The sequence below is a fragment of the Mustela nigripes genome, chromosome 1 (assembly GCF_022355385.1).
Source record: "Mustela nigripes isolate SB6536 chromosome 1, MUSNIG.SB6536, whole genome shotgun sequence".
Lineage (NCBI taxonomy): Eukaryota > Metazoa > Chordata > Mammalia > Carnivora > Mustelidae > Mustela > Mustela nigripes.
Genome location: NC_081557.1, coordinates 212,837,617 through 212,844,309, shown reverse-complemented (window position 1 = coordinate 212,844,309; position 6,693 = coordinate 212,837,617).

Here is a 6,693-nt window from a genome sequence, read left to right as displayed (position 1 = left end):
TTTGAAAGATCTCTCAGCTTCCAGTTTCAAATTAATGATGGGCAATGGTCATGTTAATCAAAAATAGCTAGCTTGTACAGAATACGAACCACATTTCCAGCACTCTTTGAAGTGTGTTGGAGCTCTTAACTCATTTAACCCTTATAAATTAGGTAGTATTTATGCTAACAATAACCTACTTTTATAGATGATAAAAAAGACTCACAGCAAATTTAAATAACTTGCCCAAGAATATATATGTAGTGAGTGCCAGAAGTAAGACTCACTCCAGGCAGTGTGGCTTCCAGAGCCAATATTCTAACTTTTTAAAAATTATTATTATGTTATGTTAGTCACCAGGCAGTAGATCAGTAGTTTTTGATGTAGTGTTCCAAGATTCACCAATAGTCCAACCTTAACAGGAGGAGCCCTTTTCAGACTGGAAGAGGGAGGTAATGTGTCAGGCAGAGTGGTCAGGAAATGCTTTACAAATGCACCAAGACTTGCAAAAAGACCACAAAGAAGGGGGAGGACTTGAAAAAGTTGCGAGGAATGAAGAAGGACTTCCATAAATACCTTAATGATAGTCAAGCCCATGTCCTCCCATGTCTATAAAATAGGATCCATGGCCCCTATAATTGCTTGCCTCTTTAAATGTTTGAGAGAGTGAATCAGGGCCACTCCATAACAATGGGTGCTGATGGGTGTAGCCTTCCCCCTTTGATTGCTGCTTTGCAAGTTTCACAAATCACTAGCCACCTGAGAGCTTGCCTCTCTCAGACTAAATTCCATTTTGATTTTTTCATCCCTCTTGATTCTCATCTCTTTGTGCCAAAATTGTATTTTTCCAAAGATGTTTTCAAAAGTGTTTTTGTTCTGATTTAATAGGCTCAGTTTTCAGTGTTTGGGCTGAAACTGAGGAGGTGCTTTATGAAAAGTGAATGCATTTGAGTGGTGAAGTTTCCTGTGAACAGAAATACAGCATTGTTCTACTCTGAAGTTCCTAAGAGCCAGCTTCTGTTATTTTATTTCTAGATTTCCTTCAATCTTCTTCTTTAAAACTTTTCAAAAATGACATCAAACAGCCTTCTTCTTGCTATGAAATAGAGAAAGCCCTTTCATCTGTAGGCAGTCTGGTGGTGAAAGAATTATCAAGCAGGGAAAAAACCAGGGCTATTGTTCTTATAAAATATATTAACTTAAAAAAAAAAAAAAAACAAAAAACCTTCCTCTTCAGCTACGCACTGTGAAATACCTCCTCTATATCTATAATCCTTAAAATCTGAGATGGTCACAGAAAGATACAGCACATCAAAAACTGGATGGTGAGGGCACCCATGTGCACATCCTTGCAGGAAGGACCGACCCTGCAAAAGACAGAAGACAGCATGTATTCATCACTGATTTTGTGCTACGAAAAGCTCTGGGTTTCCTTTTTATGTAGCTTAAGTCATTCGATTTTTTGAACACCCTTTGAGCAACCTACTCTGATCCCCATTCTACAGATGATGAAACTGAGCCATAGAGGAGGTAGGCAACTTATTCTAAATTTTTGCCAGTGACAAGGCCAGGGTTTCATTTCAGGTAATAAATTAATAAATGATCCATAAATCACATCATTTACCTTGTTAAATTAGCATTGTTTTGAGAAATGTCTATTTATGAAGGTTTCTGCTTCTTTTAAGAGATATAAAAGCACCAAGAGTTTAGTAAATTTGAGCAGAGAGAGAAATAATCATTTGTTGAACATCAGATGTGTTGAATATTTAATGTACACTTGGACCTATACTTTAAAGCATGACTTAGGAACACACTATATGAAATCTTCTCATTGAAAAGCTTTATTTATTATAGGTTGAAAAATTAGCATTTCATGTCTATAGCAGAGTTAATAAATAACATTCTATTGGTGTTCAATTTTATATTACAGATGGTATTCTCTGTTGTTTTTTTTTTTGCACTTTTGAGTTTGCAAACATTTCCTAATTCATTATCTCACTGAATTTCCTGACCTTCCATGAGATGAGCATTACTTGACCTCCTGTACTCTTATTAAGCTGAGGCTTAGAAACCGTTCAGTAGCATGAATAAGATAACACAGCTAATAAATTGTGAAGCAGGACCTAGAACATTGTTCTTCAGGCACCAACATATAATTCTTCAGACCATGTAGGCTGACATCCTAATTAATCTATGAATAGACACAGTAGAGTCTTACAAATACAAAGAGAACAGAGTCTCTATAGGACAGTCTAAGGAAGTTTGTCCAATCAGGAGTTTTTCCCCCTCCAACATTACAAAAGAATTTCTGTATCTTTCTATATTCATTTGTTCGCTTTTGACTCCAACTTCACACTCACACCTTGAACCTTCAGAATTGATGTGTGTAGCTTCCTTCCACGGTATTGCAGTTCACCTTTCTCCTGTGGTTTTCATTTTGACTTGTCCCTCTCCGTATCAACATCCCCTATAGGGTCAGGATTTTCTGCCATGGATGTGAACCATCAGGATCCAAACTACACACGTAGAGGCCAGTTGTGTGTCACGCTGCAGCAGGACCAAATGCAGTTAATAAAGGTAGAAATCATAATAGGAGGCTTGTAGAAGGAGAAAAACAAACCTAGTCTGAAAAATGGGTAGGAAACTGTGAGAAAAGAGGGGGACAAGGGGAGGGAAAAAAGAGTCCTCAGTACAAGAAGAATAAAGGTTGAGTGAGCACAGTATGCATAGGGAGAGTGAGAGGCAAATGTTCATTAAATCCCAAAGTTGTTATGCTGCAAACTTATTTTCAGCTCTATTCAATGCCCTGAATAATTTGCAAGCAGATACACACACACACACACACACACACACACACAGATAAACATGCTACTGAGGGTTCACAGAACTTTTATTTTCTAGTTAGAAACACATGGACACAAAGGACTTTGGAGGATTTTGTAAAGATGTAATTATTCCAAATGCACAATTTTGTCAGGTTGCTTTTACAATCAAAGTGCTACATGAATTTCAAAGTAAATACAATCTTTGTTATGTTAGAAAGCTCTGAAGTCACTGTCTTAAAAAATAAAGTAGGGACAGCTTCAGCAAATAGTTGCAAACCTCAAAGACCTACTGTTTTGGTATATGACTCCTATTAGTAATGTCCTGAAGAAGTCCTACCTAATTGATGCCATCCATTATCAGTTTCATGTTTTATGGTACGTAAAGATAAAGGAGGGAAAGGAAGAGATCTAGCAGGTATTGACCACCTACTAAGGGACAAGAATAAAGTGGGCTTCTTATTTTCCATGGCATTATGTTCTCATAACTGTTCTACATTCTAAATATTATGCACATTTACAAGATGACAAAAAGGAGAAAGAGGTTAACTAAATTTGCCAAGGTCAGACAACAAGTATGTTTTGGAATCAGGCTTTAAGTTTGAGTCTATTTGTTGCCAAAGGTAATAATCTTCACACATTTTCAATTGCGTGATATGATTAGCCAACATATATATTACTTTCCCCTTGGAAAATGTATATATAGGTCTAGAAAATGAGTATATCATGACCTTGCTTGATTTATTCATTAGACGTATTGATGTATCCATGACCTTAGAAGCATGTGTTAGTTTTCTTTTCATTTTTGCTTGAGTTCAGGAATGGAATGGACTGGTGTGTATACATAATATTGTCATTTAAATATCATAAAACTAACTCCAGAAATTATCTTTACAGAAAATGACAATAAAAATGCTTTGCTCCTATTGTTTAGTTTGGTAGTCTAACTTATTTAATGAAAAAATGCCAAATATCAGTGGGTTAACTTCATACAAGTTTATTGTTCTCTTCCTTTGTAATCCACATGGATTTGGAATCCACATGGTCAATAAAAAAGTGGGTGGGGGAGACTTTTAGTTGGTTCCATGGACTGAGAAGCACATATCTTCTCCTAAGTATAGTTTTTTAAACTTACTTTGACTCTTCCGCTTCTTCACCCACAGCTTCCTGCCCCTCACCTCTTTCTCCCTCTAAACTAAATGGTAACGTAAAACTATCAACATCTAGTGAAAAGACTACACCCTTCATCTGACCTTTTGGAACACAGGATTCTACTTGGTCTTTGTTGTTCAAAGCCTTTTTATCTTTGTTCCCTGCTGTTTTAAGTCTAGCAGTTGGCATTCCCCCCCCCCAACACAAGGTCTTAAATTTCTAGACTATTCTTTTTTATTTTTACTCACAAATCAGCTGATCCTTTCCCAAATTAATTTCACTTTTAAATACTTTACAAGGTCAATAACTATAAACACACGTCACTATTATTCTGTGTTATGAGTTCATCCCTTAGAACAAGTTAGTTTGTCACAATGAAGTATGTTCACCATCTTTCCAGCTCCAAAACATCCATATCCTTTCCATCTACTAAGACACAACCTCAAAGAGGTATATTTTCTTAGGCACCATATTTCTGGCACCATACATTCAATCAGTCAGAGTTTGAACAGAAAAATACAAATCACTCTAGGAATTTTAAACAAAGCATTATTTAAAACAAAGATTTAGAGGCTTATAAAACTATTGAAGTACTTGAAGTTTTGTGGGATTACCATTTTTAATATATACATTTCCATATTATTTGGCAAGACTTAATCTTCTTCTAGACAATGTTAGTGAAAATGAATAGAAAAGAGAGAATCATTTGGCACATAATAAGTATCTATTGCATTAATTAGTCATAAAGCCATAGCTCCATTTCAGTCTTGGGGATGAATTTTAAGGTCAGAATATCTGCCAACTGGATGCAGAATTCCATTCACTGGCCATTTCATACAAAAGGAATAATAAAGCAAAGACAAAACAATATTCCTTATGATTATTTTATGTGGGTCCTTGGCATTTCTATGGAAACATGTTTGTATTGATGTATTTGTGCCAAGAGGGAAAAACATCCATGATCTGTTTTTATTCTTCATACCTAATGAGCCAGAGGGAAATTTTCAGTCTTTGTGGCCTAGCAGTGTTACTCAACTAAATAGGAAAATAGAGAAAGAATAGCCTGAAGCTATAAAGAAACTCAGAGAGCCTACACTGGCAGAGATCACCATTCAGCCAATTTTAGGGGGAAAGAAAACACTTTCATGTTCTTTCATATCTGTGGAAATATGACTTTGATTCAGGGTTTAAATGACCCTGTCACGTATGAGCTGTGTAAACTTGAGTAAGCTACTTAAATGTTGGAGCAAGGTATCCTCATCATCAAAGCTCATATTTCAAAGGGAATGGGAATGACATAAAATTAATAAAATAAGTGTTCAGTATAAGGTAAGAAATTTTACATTATTGAAGGATGAAATGAAAAGTGGTAAGAAAAGAAGGAAAGAAAAGAAAAATGAAAGAAAGGGGGAAATGGGGAGAAAAGTATAAATAAAAAGAATGGATAAATAAAATAAATAAAACAGATATGAAAGCAGGAAATTGTAAGCCTAAATGTAAAATGAATAGTGTTTCTAGTAAGTGGGTCAGAGGTTAAGTTTAGTGTGACTTACTTGCTGAGGAATTATTGTATTGTCTGTGTACATACCTGTCTTATTTAACATTACATTGTTTCAGTTCACTTCAATATCAAGTCCACACAGTACACACATCATGTATTCTCCTGGGTATTATGAAGTAGATGGGGGTGAGGGGCTGGAGTTGGGACCCAACGCAGGTGGTGTTATGGCTAACTCCAGGAATTTCTACTAGGGTGATCAGAGAAAGAAACCTGCTTGAACATTGTGAGCAGACTGCAGACTCAGAACAAAAGTTATAGTAGGAACGTTTTGTGGAGGGATTATTTTTTCTTCACCAACCAGGTACACAGTCTCAACAAGATTGCCAACATGTGGAAGCCATAGTGAAAAGGTCCACTGTTCAATAGAATGGTAAGAACATATTAGCATAGCTATAAGTTGCTGAGGATTTTCAATTTCTTAATATATGGCATTTTAGACACTGGCAATCACAAAATTAAACAAATAAAGAAGAATAGTATTATACTTACTTCAAAACAGAACCTCAGCAGTTCCTAGAGAACTGACAAAGTATTTCCCAGTAGCTTCAAGGCATGTGTTCAATTATAATAAAAATTCCTATTTAAAAAAAAAAAAAACCCTCATAGTTCCTCATAAAGGTATTCAGGAAAGTTTATTAACACAGCAACAAAAATTGTCCTTAAATGATCCATGAACCTTTAAAAGGCATTTCTTCTTTGGGGGGAGAAATAACAAGATGTAATGAGAAGGCTTTCATTCGGAACAAATTCAGCTTCAATCCTAATTGTTCTACTCACTACCTTTGAATGCTTGGATATTTTACTTAAACTTCACCAGTCAAATGGGAGACAATTGGTATTGGAAGTATTGAATTCAACAATAAATGCATGGAAAACATCTGTTACAGTGTATGTGCTTACACCAAACAATAGCTCAAGTTCAAGTGCACACTGCAGTTCTAACACTATGCTACATCCACAACAATTCATTTAAAAAATAGAAAGATCAACAAAATGGCTAATATCCCTCTTCAGTGTGGTTCTGTTTGTGTCTTATATTCCTACTCTCTGTCAAATGAAACTCATTTACTTTGCTCATCCCAAACAGATAATGGAGATAAAACAAGATTAGTCCCCATGGCTCAGAATAACTTGACTCAAAAGAGAGATTAAGAAAAGTCATGTTATGTTATACATGAG